Below are 20,947 nucleotides of genomic sequence, written 5' to 3'. Positions count from 1 at the left end.
CCTCAGTCTTGTCGTAATTAACTTTAAAATTGCTTACCAGACCCACTGTTGAAATGCTCAAATTATGGTTTGGACAGAAATGTGGGGGCTGGTTATCTATAACAAAAGGTCGTCCGCATACAGTGAAAGTTTGGACTGACTTTGACCTATCGAAAGACCCTTAATATTGGGGTCTTGTCTAGGGCCAAGGGCAAGGTGCTACATGGACAAAACGTAGAGCAGAAGGGAAAGAGGGCACCCCTGTCGAGTGCCATTGTGGATCCAAATAGGATCTGAGAGGAAGCCACTGGAATGGACTCTTGCAGACGGGTGTCCATAAAGGGCTAATATTTTATGAAGCAAGTTCGGGCCAAGGCCTATGTGTCGCAACGTATGTTCGAAAAATGTCCAGTTAACCCGGTCAAATGCCTTTTCAGCATCCACCGAGAGTAGACATGCAGGGAGATGGCATCTTTGGACATATTCCATGAGAAGTATCGTCTTAAGGGTATTATCCCGGGCTTCCCGTCCGGGTACAAAGCCAACTTGATCAAGTTAAATCAGGTCTGGTAAGAGGGGCGTGAGGCAGGTAGCAATCAATTTAGAGTATAGACGTTTATATATATATATATATTTGTAAAGAAAATGGGACAATAACGCCCACAGAAGGTGGAGTCCTTGCCAGGTTTAGGTATAACCGTAATGTGAGCCTCTAAAGCCTGTGGTGGGAAAGGAGAATTTGGTGAAAAATTGATTTTTAAAACAGCTTACCTGTAACATTCTTTTTTTGGAGTACATCACGGGACACGGAGCACCATAATAATGACTATCTGGGTTATATGCTACCTTCAGGTAATTGGACACTGGCAAACTGCGCTGAAAGATGACACCATCTTGCCCAGCAGCCTCATGCACAGTCGAATCGAAGGCCTTTCTACCCCTCTGACCTCTCGAACCAGCTCCACTATGGAGTAGACCTTTAAGGGAGATAAAATTACCCTTTCTTGGGTTGTGTCCAGGATCAGGCCCAGATATGTCAAGACCTGAGCTGGACAAAGGGCCGATTTGTCCGTATTCAGAATCCAGCCTAGGAACCTCAGGAAACGAACCATAGTTGTAACGTTTTTTACTAAGGTGGAGTAAGATTGGTCCCTTAACAGAAGGTCGTCCAGATATCCTACCACCGAGATCTTTTGGGACCTTAGGAATGCCAACACTGGAGACAGAACCTTTGTGAAGGCTGGAGGGGCCGTGGCTAGACCGAATGGAAGTGCCACAAATTGGAAATTACACCCCTCTACTGCAAAGCACAGAAATCTTTGATGTGGACCGAAAATCGATACATGCAGGTATGCGTCCTTGATGTCTATGGATGCTAAAAAATCTCCTCTTCTCAAGGATGCGATTACTGAACGGACAGACTGCATACGGAAGGTTTGGATGTTTAGAAAGGAATTGAGGGACTTGAGGTACAGAATGGGCCTTACCTTCCCGTTCGGCTTCAGCACTGTAAATAGGTTCGAGTAGAACCCCTTGAATCTTTCCTTGTGCGGAACCTCGATAATTACCTCCTGCCTTTCCAGCTGTTCTAAAGCCAGGAACAGGCCCTTCTTTTTCCCCGGGTCTGATGGGACTCTGGATACCAGAAACCGAGTTGGGGGAAAAATCCCGAAACTCCATTTTGTAACCTTGTGTTATAGTGGAAATGACCCACCTGTCCTGAACCAATTTCCCCCAAGCATCTGAGAACCGCCGCCGTCTGCCCCCCACCCGCAAGAGTGGGGGCGCCCCTTCACAAGGAAGACTTGGAATTGGTCTTGGCCGGTTTCTGGGTCCAGGGTCTTTTCTGACCCTGAGGTTTCTTAAAAATAGGCGGCTGAGGCCATCGATACTTCTTGGGAGAAGGGGCACTTGGCCCTGGAGCGTTGGGAATCTTAAAGGAAGGCTGCTTATTCCTTCTTTTAACCGGAAGCAAGGAGCTCTTTCCTCCTGAGATCTTTTGGATATATTTATCCAGATCCTCTCCAAATAGACACTCACCATGAAAAGGAAAAGCCGCAAGTAGCCTTTTGCATGGCGTCTCGGCTGACCAGTTCTTCAACCACAAGACCCTGCGCATATGGTTTGAGAGTAGCACAAAACGAGACATCTGCTGGATCGAGTACTCTAATGCGTCTACCGCAAAACATAAAGCGCAAGGAAGTTCCGACAATTCGTCAGAAAATTCCTCCTGAACAGGCAGGTTCCTGACCAACCTCTTAAAACGGTCCTTCAAGGACTGGCAAATACCGATAGCCGCAACTGCCGGTTGTACTGCTGACCCCGTCACCGCAAAGGAAGCTTTTAGTAAGGATTCCAGTTTTTTATCTGCCGGATCCCTAAACCCCTGGGCATTATCCACTGGGCAGGTTAGGCTTTTATTCACTGAAGAAATGGCAGCATCAACCAAAGGTGTATCCCACTTCTTCCTGAATTTTTCCTCCATAGGATATAAAAAAGAAAACCTTTTTGGAGGCAAGTATATCCTGTCCGGTGGTCCCAGTCAGCGTAAATCACCTGCTCCAATAATGGATGCAAAGGGAATGCCTGGGGACCTTGCTGAGGACGCAAGGATCCCAACATAGAACAGGAGAGTCCTGGTCCCTGTACCGGGGATAACAAACCCAGCTCTCACCATTTCAGCCAAAGACTGGATAAACAATTTCTGGGATTGGGAAGCCGAAATTGGTTCCTCAGAACCTGAGTCCTCCGCCGAGGACTCTTCAGCCTCTAATTCCTCTTTATCCTTTACGGCCACCTCCTCCAAATCCTCTGCCCATTCTGGATCCAGATCACAAGGACCCATCTGGCTAAGAGAGTCCTGGTGCTCAAGTGACTCTCCACTGGGACCAGGCTCAGGAGAGGGAGATCTATGACGCTTCTTCGCTCCCTGCGTTACTGTGGCAATCATACCCGCTATCTTGCCTTCAAGGCCAGCTAGGGCTGATGCTAAGTCATCCTTAGTAACATAAGCCGATGCAGGGATATTGGTAGTGGCCACTATGCCTGACAAATGCAATGGCTCAGCCAGGCCAAATGCCGCAGATCTTTCAGGGGAGACTGATGCTGCAGTAACCTGAGGTTGATCTCCTGTTTTTGAAGGAGTCACTTTAACCCCTGGAATTGCCCTGCTCCCTGTACCTCGTTTTCTGGAAGGCATTGCTTACAAGGGTTGAGGAAAAAGTACTCCCTCTGGGCTAAATGGCTGAATCCAGCGTATAGCAGCTACCACAGCCTTTACCAGCCTTCAACCTGTTGCAACTGCCCAACCCTCTGTGTCCCACCGCGCACTAGGCTCCTGACTCTTATGACCCTAAACTGAAAAGCAGCATTGGCACACGCGGGCGCGTGACCTCCCTCTATACACGCCGCCACGTGACTAACGAACGGCCGGGAATCCTCACGGCGCATGCATGCGCCCAGAACGTGCGGCGCACACAGGCATGCCGCGATGCACGTGGCGACTGCCATCCGCGCACGCGAATGAGTACAGGCGAATGGGCATGCCCCAACGCACGCTCCCTGCGCATGCCCGGTGCATGCGGCCCACGTGCGGGAGACACCTGCATAAGTGCACCTGCCGGCTGTCCTCTGTAACCTCCGATACAGTGGGGACACAAGGCGCGCAAATTTGGGATTTAAAACAGGTCATGTTATAGCAACAGTAGTATTTTTAGGCCTCCCAGAGGGAGCACTCACCGGTCCTCGCTGCAGGGCCTGATACAGGCCCAATCTTCTCCCATCACGGCGGGTAGCGCCACTGAGGACTTTCAAGGACCGGGTCCCCCCTCTGTTCGGGGTCCACACCCTTGGACCTGTAAGGCACCCTTCTGGTTCCCTTGGGCAAGTGATAGACCAGGAATACCATATAACAAGGGTCCAGCCCCATAAAGGACACATTACAGGCAAAACCTTGTTCTTGAACCGAGGCTCGGGTACCATCCACTTTAGCTTTTCATGCCATCCGAATGGATCCAATTATAACATCCTCACTGGGACATCATTGAAGAATTTGAAGAGCTTCCACAGCCATGACCATCACCTTCAAGACACTGGCAAAAAACTAAAAGGTACTTCCTGTATGGGAGGGGTTATATGGGAGGAACCTTCTTACTATTGGCTGCCAGTGTCCAATCACCTAAAGTAGCATATAACCCAGATAGTCATTATTATGGTGCTCTGTGTCCCGTGATGTACGATAAAGAAATTACACTGTAAGTTTTAAGAAGGATTGGGGTAAGGGAGTCACAAAGGTTCTTATAAAAATGAACTGTATAGCCATCAGGGCCTGGGCTTTTATTTGTTTTCAAAGAAGAGATTGCAACAGCAATCTCCTCCTCTGAAAAGGGCCGTTCAAGGTCCTGGATAGTCGAGTCGAGAAGAATGGGGAGAGCAGTCTCAGTAATATATCGAAGGATACGAGATTTAAACTCCTCTGGTGACATATTGGTAGGGCATGAGGGCAAGTTATATACCGAGTATAAGCCGAGTTTTTCAGCACATTTTTTTTTTGTGCTGAAAAAGCCCCCTCGGCTTATACTCGAGTCACTGTGCCCATCTGCAGTCTCGTGCGCCTGATCTGCCGGCGCTGTGACATGCAGTCTAGTCGGCGGCCGCGCAGTGTAACAAAGCCCCGTCTTCTTCTTCTCCTCGTTCGTGATAGGCGGAACACTGACTCACCGCTGGGAAACTAAATCAGTGTTCCGTCATGTACGAGGAGGCAGGGCTTTGTTACACTGCACGGCCGCTAATTAGACTGCATGTCACAGCACCGGTGTTCTGAAGATCAGGTACATGAGGCTGCAGATGGACACAGTGAGGAAGGGAGATGGCACAGCGGGGCATGCAGATGGCACAGCGGGGCATGCAGATGGCACAGCGGGGCATGCAGATGGCACAGCGGGGCATGCAGATGGCACAGCGGGGCACGCAGATGGCACAGCGGGGCACGCAGATGGCACAGCGGGGCACGCAGATGGCACAGCGGGGCTGCAGATGGGCATTGCTGACCCTCTTTTCCACTTACAGTAACTGCTGCATTTCCCACCCTAGGCTTATACTCGAGTTAAAGAGGGCCAGTCAAAAAAAAAATTAAAAGTCAGCAGCTACAAATACTGCAGCTGCTGACTTTTAATTGGACACTTACCTGTCCCAGGGTCCAGCAATGCGGGGGATCGAAGCCCCGCTCGTCTCCCCCTCCGTTCAGCGGCGCCGGCATTGCAACTGTGGGCGCCGGGCTGTGGCTTCACAGCCTGGCACCCACTGCGCATGCGCGAGCAGCGCCGTGCGCCGTGATTGGCCGCTCAGTCACCTGGGACCTGTAATGGGTCTCAGATGGTTGACAGGAGGGAGGGATCAGAGCTGAGCTTTCCTGTGCCGAGACGGAAGTGATGTCACCAGCCCAGGCACTAAAAGAGGCAGACTACGAGGGACCCCCTAGCAACAGGCATTTAGAGGTGAGTTAAAAAAAAAAAAATAAATCAAAAATTTTTTTTGTATTTTTTTTTAGGATTTTTCATGTAGTTTTTTTTGGGGTGGAACCCCACTTTAATAAGTTTTCCCAGTTTTCTGTGGTAAAATTAGGTGCCTCGGCTTATGTTCGGGTCGGCTTATACTCGAGTATATAAGGTAAATTGTTATAAAGTGCACGAAAGAGGCCATTGATTTCTTTAGGGTGATGAGTAATCTGATCTGTCCGGTCATTTAGTTTCAGAGTAGAAGCAAGACCATTTCTAGCATGTAGAGCCCTAGCCAGCAATCTGCCTGGTTTGTTAGCATGTACATAGTACAGTTTACGCATCATATCTTTGATAGATTGAGCTTTCAGGTCAAGCAACTATAAGAGTTGGAGGCAAGCATCAGAGAGCTGGAGCAATGTACTCAGGGATTGGATTCAGTCTGTGAGTCTTGTCCAACCTGGAGATAAGAAGTGACAAGTCTGATTTAAGCAGCACGCTTCCGCTTAAGATGTGACTGTTTAATAAAGACCCCATGTAGCACGCGTTTCAGCATCTCCCACTGAATAGGAGCAGAGGTATCCTCATTTCGATGGTCCAGAAGGAAGCTGGTTACGGTAGATGTAATAGCAGCCATGCAAGGCTCATCCCAGAGTAAGGAGTCATTTAATCTCCAAGTCCATTCCTAAGAGGAAAGGTTCGGTAGGGAAAGGAATATGGTCTGACCACAAGATAATACCAAGGCTACTCTGCGGGCAGAAGGTCAGGGCAAAATTACCCACAAGGAAGTAATCCATGCGAGAGTACAAAGAGTGAGCCGTGGAGTAAAACAAGTAAACCCTATCTGTAGGAAGGGAAAGCTGCCAGACATCCATCAGATTATATTGCCCCAGAATTTTTTTCAGGTGGGTAATTTGTGAAGAAGAAATAGAGCTTCTTCCCGCAGATGTATCTAGCATGGGGTCAAGGACACAATTAAAGTCCCCCGCAAGGAGAATAACCCCTTCAGCAAAGTCCATTAATTTATGAAGGTATTACAGAGTCTGAATTGATCCAGGTTGGGGGTATACATAGTAGCTAGGGTATAAGTCTTACCATTGATGGTAAGCTTCAGAAAGAGGTATCTACCCTTCGAGTCCGCACAGACATCCAACATATGGTATGTGATGGATTTATGAAATGCAATCGCCACTCCTCTCGATTTTGAGTGAGCGTAGGTGCGGTGGTACCAGTTTGGGTAATAACTATTCAAAGAGTGGGGATGTGATCAGTGCGAATGTGCGTTTCTTGGAATAATGCAATACCGACCTTGAACTTGTGAAAATCATATACGATTTGCAATCTTTTAGAAGGTTTTTTTTAACCCTTGTGCATTGAAAAAAAAATTTGTAAGGGAAGTATCCCCCTGGGATCCAGCCATGGCCAGGAAAAGAGGAAGACAAAAAAAGTACACTCAAGAGAAAAGGTGGGGATGGACTAATAGCAAAAAAAGAGAATGAAGTTGCACCTGGTACAAAACCTAGAAGGAATGGCTAAAACAGCCAACAGAGACACTTCTGTCCCACTAGAAGGACATACAGAGTCTCCACAAACTATCAGGGGTGAAACCAATCATGGACAGCTGCATCTGAGCTGCACCCACCAATGTCATAGGTAATGAGAGCAGTTATAAAGCAAAGGAATACGTTGAATAGTAGTAGGCTAAACCCATATCAGCAATATACAGATCATCAAAACATCAGTAGAAAATAACAGAAAAAAAAAGGGGTACATTATCCCTAGTAGGGATGCACATCTTCACTGGTCTCACGATTCTATTACGATTATCTGGTCAACGATTCGATTTGATTCCAAGATGCATCACAATTACTGACGCGGTCACGCTTCCGCTTGGGCGGCCCTTCCTCCCTGCAATCTTCTAGGACACATCACAGGTCCCAAAAGATTGCCCGGCTGTGCAGGACAGCGCAGTGAGACATGCGCACCCGGCTGTGAAGCTGCAAGTAGTATTGCCAGCGCCGTGGACAGGCAGGGGAGAGAATGGAGGGTTGGGTGGCAACGTCACTGGATTGTGGGACAGGTGAGTGTCTTTTTATTAAAAGTCAGAGGATAAACTTTTTTTGTAGCTGCTGACTTTATAAAAAACAAAAAAATTTACTGGAACTCTTTGAATTAAAAATAACCTCACTCCTTTAAAGCGGAGTTCCATCCAAAATTGGAACTTCCGCTTTAAGCACTCCCCGCCCCCTGACATGCCACATTTGGCATGTCATTTTTTGTTTGGTTTTTTTTTGGGGGGGGGGGGAGTGTGTCCTCTTTTTAGTGGGACTTCCTGTCCCGGCCGCCTAGGTGACTCCTCCTCTTGCCCTTGGTACCCCCTCCCTGCCAGCGATCTTCTGGGACACAACACAGGTCCCAGAGGATTGGCTGGCCAATGGCAGAGCACAGTGTGCTCCCGGCCATGAAGCCGTAAGCTGTCGTGGCTGGGTGTCACTGCCCACAGTAGATATGCCGGCGCTGAGGAGAGGAGAAGGAGAGAAGCAAGGCTCTGTGCGGCCGCATCGCTGGACCATGGGACAGGTGAGTGTCTGTTTATTAAAAGTCAGCAGCTAAACTTTTTGTAGCTGCTGACTTTTAATAAACTAAAAAACAGGCGAAACTCTGCTTTACTAAGTGCACTAATCCGGTGCACTACAGGGTACAGGAATTCGCACACGCGGCTGCTGGGAGGTCAGGAGGGATTAGAATCCACAACTGACAAACTGCCCTGTGAAGTTCCCGTACTGTCTCTGTGTTGACATTTCTCTGGGCTCCCTCGTTTGCACCTTCCAGCACACTAGGCGTTAACACAGTGGAGTGTGCAAACGGGGGGGGAGGAGCCTGCAAATGTGTCAGCACAGAGCATGTGTAGGAGCCAGTGTAAGTAGAGTACAAACACATTTGTACTCTACATACTGCTGTTAAAATACCTGTGTGGTAATAAATGCAGTTGTAATCCATTAAACACACTGCAATAGCAAAATTACTGGTGATTGATTCTCAACTCCATGTGGCTTGAGTGATCAAGAGAGGTAATTAGTTTTACGACCCTAGCCTGTGTCTGTATCTGGTCTGGCACTGGCCATCTCCTCCCCATATTCAGGTGTCTCACATCAGACCCAATAATGACCAACTGAGAAATGCATCCCAGCTTAGTCTCTCTATAAATTTATGGCAGCTTATGGGGTGGCGCAGACAGGGGCAAGGCGCAGACATCATGGCTTTGTCCTGAGTGGCTCAGTCACAAGTGATGTGCAGTTTCACCGACGCAGTTTAACGAAAGCAGGATAACTAAAACTGCATGAACAACAAGAACTCTGCTCCACTCTGCAAGACGACAAGCAAACCAGCTTTGACATTTATTTTATATTAGGTTAGTTTTCCACTCTCTATCCACTAACATGCTCCTTATTCTCTTCCTTCTCACATTGGTGTCTTCTATCCTCAAATTATCTTTACTCTACCCCTCCTCTCTTCCCTGCAGCATGCACATATCACCCTCACTCCTACCCTCTCCCTACTATGGCACCCATCATCTCCTGCAATTGCTGCACCCACATGCTGACAAACACCAGGGCCACTAGACACGTGCGCTCATGCACATCCCACTCCCACCTTGCCTTCCTCACCCTCCTCCTTCTCCTAGTCTCAGGTGACATTTCTCCTAATCCTGGTCCGCCATTTTCCAAATGCAAGCCACATATCCAATACCCCTCCCCCTCTGGCAACCACCGCAATCCACTCAGTTTAATTTCTATCCCCCTGCTTCCTCAAAGCAGCCCACCAATCTCATGTGCCCTTTGGAACGCCCGCTCCATCTGTAACAAGCTAACATCTGTACATGACCTCTTCATCTCTCATGGCTTGAACATACTCGCCATAACAGAAACCTGGCTTCAAAATTTTGACTCAGCTTCTCCTGCTGCCCTCTCCCATGGTGGTATCCATTGGACTCACTCCTCCAGACCCAACAGACAGAAAGGAGGTGGAGTTGGCTTCCTTCTGTCCCCACAAAGCACCTTCCAAATCCTTCCTGTCCCTCCCCCTCTATCCCTCTCTTCTTTCGAGATGCACTGTATTCGTCTGTTTTCTCCCATTTCTCTGAGGATTGCAGCAATTTATAGGCCTCCAGGACCGGTATTGCGCTTTCTTGATGACTTTGCTGCCTGGCTACCCTACTTTCTCTCCTCTGAAATACCCACCATTATTCTTGGTGACTTTAACATTCCTGTCAATGTTAACAGCCCAACTACAGCTAAACTTCTCGACTTAACCTCATCTTTTGACCTAACCCAATGGACACATACTTCCACTCACTCCAATGGTAATACCCTTGACCTTGTATTCTCCCATCTCTGCAACCCTGGCAACCTCCAACCTCACCAACACCCCCTTTCCTCTATCTGATCACAACCTCATTACTTTCACTGTATCCTTGCCTCCAACCACCCATCCCTCCAAGCAGCAAACAATTACTTGTAGAAACCTTTCGCCACTTTAACCCTTCTCTTCTCTATTCTGCTACTGACCACCTATATGACATAATCTCTCCCCTGTCCTGTCCTGACCTGGCCACCTCTGTCTACAACAGTTCACTCTCATCATCACTAGATGCACTTGCTCCTCTAACCACACGCAGAATCAGGCCCAGACCGTTACAACCCTGGCAAACTGACAACACTAGAAATCTCAAGAGACATTGCCGTGCTCTTGAACGACTGTGGCTTAAAACCAAATGCCTGCAAGATTTCACCCTATATAAATCTGCACTTCTAAAATACAATTCATGCCTACATGCTGCCAAACAAGCCTACTTTGTCTCTCTTATTAATTCCTTGTCATCCAGTCCCCGTCGGATCTTCTCAACCTTTAACTCTGCTTCGTCCACCACCCCCTCTACCCACTAACTCACTCACTGCCCAAGAGATTGCCAATCACTTCAAAGACAAGATCGATGCAATTCGTGAGGACATCTCCACTGTGCGTACGTCTTCCCCACCCAACATACCTTGCCTAGCAGCACATTTAACACTCTCCTCTTTTGAATTGGCTACTACGGAAGAGGTTACAAAAATTTTCTCGGATGCCCACCTAACCAATTGTCCCTTGGATCCTGTTCCCTCACAACTACTACGGTCACCCTCTTCTTCTATCCTATGCTCCCTCACCCACATCTTCAATCTCTCCCTCTCTAGTGGCATCTTCCCCTCCCCTCTAAAACATGCGCAGATCATTCCCATTCTTAAAAAGTGCTCACTGGACCCTACCGACCTGAACAACTTAAGACCCAGCTCATTGCTCCCATTCACCTCTAAACTTCTAGAACGCTTAGTCTACAACCGTCTTAGCTCCTACCTCAATGAAAATAACCTTCTTGACCCCTTACAGTCTGGCTTTCGCTCGCAGCACTCCTCGGAAACTGCCTTACTAAAACTCACTAACGATTTACTAACTGCTAAAACCAACAGCCAGTATTCCATACTCCTACTACTTGACCTCTCTGCGGCCTTTGATACTGTTGACCACCCGCTGCTTCTCAATAAACTACATTCCCTTGGCCTCCGAGATTCTGCTCTATCCTGGTTCTCTGACTATTTATCACAGCGCTCCTTCAGTGTCACCTACCACTCTGTCTCCTCCTCTCCATTGCCCCAGTTTCTGTGGGGGTCCCCCAAGGCTCGGTTCTTGGACCCCTTCTCTTCTCTATCTACACCTCCTCCCTTGGTCACTTAATAACTGCCCACGGCTTCCAATACCACTTATACACTGATGACACCCAAATCTATCTGTCTACTCCTCACCCTCACTCCTTCAGTCTCCTCTTGCATTAGTAACTTACTAACTGACATATCAGCATGGATGTCGCACCACTTCCTTAAACTAAATCTCTCTAAAACTGAGCTATTAATATTCCCCCATGCCCGTGCCCCCCTCCATGACTTTTCCATCAAAATCAACAATGAAACCATCAGTCCCTCCCCTCACGCCAGGGTACTAGGTGTAATCCTAGACTCTGACTTGTCATTTCAGCCTCAAATCCAATCGTTGTCAAAAGTTTGTAGAATTCACCTCCGTAACATCTCTAAAATTCGCCCTTTTTTAACAAATGAAACCACCAAGCTCCTCATTCACTCCCTTGTTATCTCTCGCCTTGACTATTGCAACTTCCTTCTCAATGGCTTACCTCTCCATAGGCTATCCCCTCTTCAGTCTATCATGAATGCTGCTGCCAGACTTATCCACCTTACCAACCGCTCAGTGTCTGCCAACCCTCTACTTCAATCCCTACACTGGCTCCCAATCACCCAGCGAATTAAATTCAAAATTCTAACCACAACATACAAAGCCATTCACAACTCTGCCCCAAGCTACATCACTAATCTTGTCTCCAAATATCACCCAAATCGACCTCTCCGTTCTTCTCAAGACCTCCTGCTTTCAAGCTCTCTCATCTCCTCCTCCCATGCTCGTCTCCAGGATTTCTCCAGAGCCTCTCCCATCCTCTGGAACTCACTACCTCCATCTATCCGGCTATCCCCTACTCTTGCTACCTTCAGGCAATCCCTGAAAACTCATCTCTTCAGGAAAGCCTATCACGTCTCCAACTAATCTCCTACCACTTCCACCAGCTTATTCCCCACAGTTACAACCTTTTGTACCACTTGCCCCACCCTATTAGATTGTAAGCTCTTCTGAGCAGGGCCCTCTTAATCCTATTGTATTGTATTGTATTATAACTGTATTGTCTCCCTTTTATATTGTAAAGCGCTGCGTAAACTGTTGGCGCTATATAAATCCTGAATAATAATAATAATAATTATTAAGTGCCCACCACTGTATGTGCATTTTAAAATATATGCAGCTTCATACCTCATTTCTTAGTCTGTGTAGAACTGTATATGCTGCTCATGTGACTGCTCTGCTCGGTCTGGCCTGCCTCTCTCCTCTCAGTCTCACGTCTCTCCTGACGTCAGTGGGATTTCTCAGCCCCACTCGACTGTAGCTATCAGCTCAGAAAAGAGGCGGGCGGGGCTGACGTCAGGAGAGACGTGAGAGGAGAGAGGCGGGCCGGACCTGGCAGTCACATGAGCAGGATATACAGTTATATACACAGACTAAGAAATATGGTATGAAGCTGCATATATTTAAAAAAAAAACAAAAAAAACACAACATACAGCGGTGGCCACTTAATAGATTACAACTCTGCATTTATTACAAAAATCTGTTTTGACAGAGACGCTTGGAGCGTTCTTCCGGGAGGGGCGGGGCAAGTCAGGATGACATCACATTGATTTTTCGGGTCGCATGCATCGATGCCGCATCGGGGACCCCCGAATCGCGATGCAGCGATTAATTTCAGCACCCCTAATCCCTAGTCCTGCATATAGGACAACATAGTATCAGTAACATTATTAATCAAATGTTGGATTAGGGAAGGTAGAAGTGGCGCTGTTCTAGCTTGCAATGGTACATGCCCCTGTGTGACACTCAAAAAGGCCCAATACAATGGTACAAAAATTAGTGTCATGTGCTGAGTGTAAACCTAGTATGTGCAAGTGCTACCAATCGGAAAAATATATGTGTTGAATGCACTACTTTACTTTGGATACACCACTCTGTTAGATTTCATACCTGCACAAACATCATGCCCCCCAAAATGCTAGCACCTAACGAAAATCTCCCAGCAGTCTCTACGCGTTTCGCATCATAGTATGCGTCATCAAGAAGCTTCAGAAATCTATGCTTTTTTTCAGCTGCTGCATATTTGGAAAGGGTCAGGGACTTTTAACGCAAAACAGTGCTTTTTTGGTTCAATATACTTCAATGGAGAAGCTGAAGAAAAGCATGTAATGTGTACAGTGGGGACGGAAAGCATTTATGATGAAAGGTACACCATTCCTACTGTGATACACAGAGGTGAATCACTGATGTTTTGATGATGTGTGAGCTACAAAGGCACAGGAAATTTGGTCAAAATTGATGGCAAGAAAAATGCAGTTTATTATTATCAAAAAATTATGGAGGAACATTTGCATTCAGCCAAGAAGCTGCGCATGGGACGTACTTGGACATTCCAACATGACAATGATCCAAAACACAAGGCCAAGTCAAACTGTCATTGGCGACAGCAGAATAAAGTGAAGGTTCTGGAGTGGCCATCTCAGTCTCCTATGCAGTTCATGCAAGACAGCCCAAGAATTTATAGGAACTGGAGGCTTTTTGTCAAGAGGAATGGGCAGCTTTACCATCTAAGATAAAGAGCCTCATCCACAAATACCACAAAAGACTTCAAGTTGTCATTGATGTAAAAGGGGGCAATAAACGGTATTAAGAACCGGGGTATGTAAACTTTTGATCAGGGTCATTTGGGTAGTTTCTGTTGTATTATGATTTAAAGAGAGTAAACACAGTTGATTGATAATAAATAGCTTCAGCCAAACACTAACCATGAGTGAAAGAAAAGTTTTTGCGTTATCATTCATATTATTTGAAAAATGGCCAAGAAATCATAAATTCTGCAGGGTATGTAAACTTATGAGCACAACTGTATATAAACACTATATTTTTGTTGAGATTTATGCATGGGAGTATCACTCAGGAACGAATTTGAAGAGCACTAGTCACTTTATATAAGGGTTTATTTATATATACTTTTAGTTAATGCACTGCAGATTGTATATATTTTTATTTCTCTGTGCATCATATTGATTTATATGAACTACACTGAGGCAACAGTTTGTAGAGCATCTGTCACTTTAATTAGAAGTTTATCATATTGCTGGACATGAGCATTGGTAACATTTGCACATACTAGGTTTACACTCAGCACATGACACTTTAATTTTTGTATCAGGACTATTTGAATGTCACCCAGGGGCATGTGCCATTTGCTTTTACAGTCCACTTAGGCGGTTGTACTGGTAGGGGCAGCAGTTCTCCTTTTAATCCATTTTTTTTTATAAGCATGGGACCACTAACACTTAACATTATTAATCAGACAGTATCCCTGAGAAAAGCAGGGGAGGGTGGAGAGGAGGAAAGGGACAAGAATCGGGAGAGAATTGGGGAAAGAAACGAGAGCTCTCAGAAAAACATAAAACATATGTATATCCAGAGTTTAAAACATAAAAAGGAAATAATCATGGCAGTACAGCAAATAGGCAAGAGAACCTTAGCATAGACCACAAACAATGGTGGCCGGTCAGAGATCCTACAAACAGCTAAATTACATCCAAAAGTAATAAGAGGTCATGGGGACATATGGTTCAAGTTATATTGTCTCTTTCCGCAAAGGGAATGGGGCAATAACAAAAAGATGTCCTTTATGTTGTACAAAAAAAAGGGGGAGGAGGGGGGGGCAGTTTATTATTGCCCGAGGGCTGCAACGAAGTAGTGTTATCTGTAGTAGAGAGGTCCAAAGCACGTCATGGTTGATGCCAGTGTCAGTTAGGCAGTTCGTGTATCTCCCAGCAAGAGTCTGTTAGCGCCAGATTGCCACCCTATCACAGTCACACTATAAGTCACTGATCACCGTCATTATAGTATAGCATCTATAGCTGCGTAAATTCCAGCATATATATAAACCATAGTTTGTGGAAGCTATACATTTTGCACAAACCAATTAATATACACTTATTAGGATTTTTTTTTTTTTTTTTTTTTTTACCAAAGACACGTAGCAAAATACACTTTGCCCTAAAGTTATGAAGATTTTTTTTATTATTGGATAGGATTTTATAACCGAAAGTAAAAAAAAAAAAACATTGCTTTTTTTTTTTAATGTCTTTTTTTTTGTTTGTTTGTTTGTTTATTTATATAATAAAGAAAGCAAGCTCTACTTGTGGGAAAAAAATATAAAAATTATATAAATTTAATATCATTACAGTGTTGCATGACTGCATAATTGCCAATTAATTTAGCACAGGGCTGAATACAGACCTACAGTGCTAGCTAGTCTGGAGAACAAAAGATAGGAAGTGATGTACAGGAGGAGTATGGAGCGATACTCAGAAGATAGGAATTTTAGAGAAAAGGAGGACCAAAGATGGCCCTAGATCGGACTTTAGAGGCAAAATGGACGAGAGTATATAAAAAAAATATATTTTATTGATAATTATTCATACAAAGAGCAAGTATCGAAAGAATAATTAAAAAAAACAATTAAACACACAATTAACAGGAACGTATGGCGTAACAGAGATGTTGACACCATATAGACAACAGTGAGCCACTATGCGTCAATGCGTTTTGCTTCATCAGGACACATTCAGGGATTGTTGGAAGGAACAGGTCTCACTATCTATAATGAAGCACATCAGACATTGTGTAACAATAAAATGTGTAGATAAAAAACATTAGCCATTGTCATATTCGAGTGACATACACTTAACACACATACAACTACCCTGTCAGCATAAAGCATCCACAAATGGAAATTTCCACAATGAACGTCAAAAATCACTGTGTAGATAAGGGAATGTAATCTCCCAATACTAGTAACCGTATGATGAGCTAGAACAGTTAAAATAATGAAGCATATTACTCTCAAAGCCAAGCAATGCTCAATACTTGGATAGATGGAACCAAATATATATAAAGACTGCACTTACTAGCTCAAAACATGTCACTCATGTAGACTATATTACAGGACCTCAATCACAGATGATGAACAGTGAAAAAAGGAAGGTGAATGGGGGGGTTTGGTTTGGGGGTGGTATGAACATAGCCTACAGGAACTGCATTTTATCCAGCGTACTAGTAATATATATGTATTCACCAACATCATAAGCATGTCCTTCTAGATGTGGATGATGCCTCTCCTGCAACTAGCAGAAATGAATAAGGCTGCACACAGTCCAAGGGCCCATTAAAGGAGCCTAGAACAGAAAAAAAGACAGGCAAAACATGAGAATATTGTTATATAGGCTAGTAAGCCAAAAGTACAGCATAACACTTCTCATGTTTTGCATGAAGGTCATGCACTTACCATGTATGATATGTAGTCTGGTGTGTCCCCGGGGAAAACATCTACCACAATGCAGCATAGCGGGGGGGGGGGGGGGCTATTTATAGCTCCCTGTGCCTAGTAGCAGCTGTAGCCCCACAGAGTTGATCGCCGCGATTGGCACGCCCCTAGCCTGATGTCAGTGTATTCTAAGTACTGATATGTTAATGCACCTTTGCACATTGCAGCATGGTACTACAGGGAGCACAGCCGGGGGGGGGGGCGAACATGCTCTGCTCCACCCTGTCATGGCATACCATTAAGAAACAGAAGAGGTGGAGGAGATACATTATCCAAAACATGCCCACAGGGGGGGCACAGACCAGCCATGCAAAGCCCCATACAGGGAAAACGGCAACAGGACTTTAACCCCTTGAAGTAAACACTAATGGCGGCCATGCACAGCAAACTAAAAGCATAGGCAAGTGTCAGCACGTCTCATATATTGCACTAGACAGAAGCCAACATCCCAAAGCTGACAACAAAGAAACCATCCCATGCATATGGACTCAGGCAGTCAAGCATGAAAGATATGTCAACCAGATATCACAAACAGCTTAAAGAAGAATACCTTGCTTAATCAATCATTTACATTACATTATTTATAATATGCTTATAATCATCGTCCACAATATATGCATATATACACATCTCAACAGTTTCTATATTTAATATATATTAGCAGATTCATACATTGTATATATAATAAAATACTGGTTAAAGGACAGACCCCAAAGGGCAGCAAGAATAACATAAGGGTTAAATGAAGGAAACAAAAAAACAACAAATAGAAAAATAACAAAAAGGTAGGTAAAGACCATACGTGCACAAATAAATTGTATATCATATTACAGAGGTGCAAATACAGGCACGATCCCACACTTATTTGCAGTCACAGAAAAGGTCTAAAACTCAAAAAGTCATTTAACCCTGGAAATGACTAGCATTTAGTTTCTCTCTGTAGAATTCTGATCAAAGTTGCCCCCTCGTGGATCCTCATATATCCTATCGAGGGCGGCAAATTTGAACACGTGGGGATCATAGCTGTGTTTGAAGGCCACATGGTGGCCTATAGTGGTATTCAAAATGCCACTTATGACATAGTACATATGGTCTTTCACTCTTTTCCAGAGTGGTCTAATCGTTTTGCCAATGTAAAAAGCTCCACATTGGCAAAGGATTATGTAAATTATTCCCTCAGTTTGACATGAAATATGATGGCGGATCCTGTGGACTCGCCCATTAGGGAGTGTAACTGAAGGGCCCTCCATTAGCAAGTGACTAGTCACATGATCCGCATTGAAAAATACCAGTTCTATCCTGCTGTTTGTTGAAAGATCTAGTGTACTGACTCTGCACCAAACTATCCCTAATTGATCCCGCACGTTAAATGTGATCTCAGGACGATCACCAAGATATTTGCAAAGTGTGGGATCCCTAAAAGTAAGTGCCAATGTTTCTGCATAAGTTGGCAAATGTATCTGTGCTGATCCAAAAAGGTAGTTATAAATCTCACCGTGTCGGCATTTTTTGGCTTTGGTCTGGAGAATTACCCTGGGCCTTTTTAAAAGTTTTTTTGAGGCAAGTTTTACTATAGCCCCTTGAGGAAGGGGGAGAAACACAGGAAGCGCCAACCTGAGTGTAGTATATTAGATATGATTTATTGGCAAAGTAAGTAATGCACTTACAAGAAATAACATAAAAACAGGCTCATCTGTAAATGGAGGCGTCTGCAGGTGTAGATCGGCATCCAAAAACAAGTGCCCACGGGTTTGGCAGATGACTGGGAGAGCCTCAATCCGTCCTGTGGCCACCAGAAAGTCGGTCCGGGCTGCCGTGGATCGCAGGGAGACGATGTCACCAGGAAGCAGAGAGACACCAGGGGAGGAACAACTGGATAGAAGAGGCTACGCGCCCGGAGCATCAGCTCCTTCTACAGGCCTGGGGGGGGGGGGGGGTTGGAGTGCTGTAATGGTGGTATTTATATGTCTGGGCTGGTCGTAGGACAACAGGCTCCAGTGGTCATGTGATCGCTAATCACAAAATGGGTCGGCCAGACACTGAATATTAAACCTACCCAGGGATGTTTAAGAGCACAGCAATAAATAAATGTGAGTTTAAATTGAAACTAAATGTCAATAAATAAAAAAAAAAAGAAGGGTGATGGAGCCCGCAAAGTTCATAAAGACATTATTTATATTTATATTTATATTTATATATATATATATATATATATATATATATATATATATATATATATATATATATATATATATATATATTTATTAGGGTTGAAACAACTTATCGATTAAATCGACAACTAATCGATTGTGAAATTAATCGATTACTATTTTCATAATCAATGAATCGGCCAGTAACATAATGGGGTTAAAAAAGAAACTAAAATTAGCCGTTTATAGTACAAAAAGAGCAAATAATCGCTACTGTAAATATTACTTTCACAGTTCTACAGTAAAAAAAATTAACCCCTTACAGTAGTGATTATCTGTTTTTTTTGTACTATAAAGGGCTAATTTTAGTTTTTTTTTAACCCCATTAAGTTACTAAACGTCTTAGACCTGGTTCACATCTATGTGTTTTTTGGTGCTTTTTGCAGAAACCCACTACAGTTCATTCACATGGTTTCCTATGTGTTTCCTATGTGTTTTTTAATCTGCCCAACAACAAATTGGCCAAAAAAAAAAAATGCAAAAACGCAAATCGCAGCAAAATCACATTCGCAAAAATCAAAACTCACAGCAAAAAGCACTGCAGAAACAAATCAAAAGATCAAAAGAAAACTGCATAGGTTTGTACCAAGCCTTATGCTGGCCACACGGATCAACTTTCAGACGAGAATCTTTCAGACGAAAAATCTTTGTACATTCGATGAATGAAAGAACGTTTGAAATTTTCACTTGTTTTTAACATTTTGTTTTCTTAAAATAATTATAATTTCTGAACGAAAACTAGGGTTGTCCCGATACCGATACTAGTATCGGTATCGGCACCGATACCGAGCATTTGCCCAAGTACTTGTACTCGGGCAAATGCTCCCGATGCTTCCCCCGATACCTAGAGGACAGCTGTGATCGGCGCGTGGGGGAGTTACAAGATTCTCCCCCAGCGGCTTTCACCAGCTTTAGTGACATACAGCGGTGATCGCTCACAGCTGACTGTCACTGCATCCTCCTCCATGCCCCCTCCGTTCCTCTGTGCCTCTCCGCTGTCACCCTGCATTCCTCTCTCCTTATCTGTCCCCCTCCGTACTCCCCCTTCGTTCCTCTCTCCTTATCTGTCCCCCTCCATTCTCCCCCTCCGTTCCTCTCTCCTTATCTGTCCCCTGCATTCCTCTCTCCTTATCTGTCCCCTCCGTTCTCCCCCTCCTTCCTTTGTGTATGGATAGAGTCAGCTGACTCTGTCCATTCACATAACTGATACATTGTAATCTCCTGTGATTACGATGTGTCAGTTTATGAATGGAGAGGAGCCGCTGTCTTCTCTCCATTCATTCTCAGTGCAGCTGACGCTGCAGAGAAAGGGACTGGGGAATCTCTATCCTCTGTCTCTTTCTCTGTCTTAAGGGGGAGATATCAGAGGTCTGTTAAGACCCCTGATATCTCACCAAAGCCCCCCAAAAGGGCTGATTAAAAAAAAAAAAAACAAAAAAAAACAATAAAAAATTATTATTGTAAAAAATAAAAATTGTAAAAAAAAAACAAAAAAAACACACACACATACAACGTTCATCACCCCCCCCCCCCCCAAAAAAAAATACCAAAAAAAAAAAAAGACATTAAAAAAAAGTATCGGTAATCGGTATCGGCGAGTACTTGAAAAAAAGTATCGGTACTTGTACTCGGTCCTAAAAAAGTGGTATCAGGACAACCCTAACGAAAACCACATACAAATATCTGAAAATTCCTTTGACCAAGAAGTTTTCTATGATTTCCAAATTTTGCCGTCACTATAGTTGAAAAATATCATCGATTTGACCCCACCAACGATTAGAAAATCAAACAAACGTTCTTAAAATTTAATTTTTTTGAAGGAAGACATTGTTTGTTTTTTTAATACAAAAATTTGATCATATTTACCAGATTCACCCTTTAGTAGTATATACAGTATATCTCCTCTAATAGTATGTATCCTCTAATAGTATATACAGTATATCTCTCCTCTAATAGTAATAGTATATACAGTATATCTCTTCTGTCTGTTATTCTCAGAGTGGATCCGATATTTTGCTCCCTAACCATTTAGTTGGCTATTTACAGTATATTTACCACTGCATAGGAGATATTTAAGAATAAATTGCCTTTTTTTAAAACTTTACATATTAACTAAATTATACACCACACTTTTTTTAAGGTTATTAACTGATTAACTGAAACAATAATCGTCCAACTAATCGATTATGAAAATAAT

At 44.3% G+C, this 20,947-nt stretch overlaps 1 protein-coding gene across 2 annotated transcripts in view; it reads right to left on the bottom strand.

Moving 5' to 3' along the window:
* STRIP1 (striatin interacting protein 1) overlaps window positions 1-20,947 on the bottom strand; it is a 614,942-nt gene that overhangs the window by 475,295 nt on the left and 118,700 nt on the right. Inside the window, exons 1-2 of one of the 2 annotated variants that reach the window (XM_073615856.1) lie at window positions 16,502-16,631; window positions 16,296-16,391 (exon numbers count right to left, since the gene is read on the bottom strand). The exons of the other annotated variant lie outside the window; for it this stretch is intronic. The gene's annotated coding sequence lies outside the window, so the exon portion shown is untranslated. Of the gene's footprint in view, window positions 1-16,295; window positions 16,392-16,501; window positions 16,632-20,947 lie in introns of those variants that run through there. 2 annotated transcript variants of the gene reach the window in all.

The sequence above is a fragment of the Aquarana catesbeiana genome, linkage group LG02 (assembly GCF_042186555.1).
Source record: "Aquarana catesbeiana isolate 2022-GZ linkage group LG02, ASM4218655v1, whole genome shotgun sequence".
Lineage (NCBI taxonomy): Eukaryota > Metazoa > Chordata > Amphibia > Anura > Ranidae > Aquarana > Aquarana catesbeiana.
Note: the sequence above shows the minus strand (reverse complement) of the source record. Positions and strands in the feature narration are given on the sequence as shown.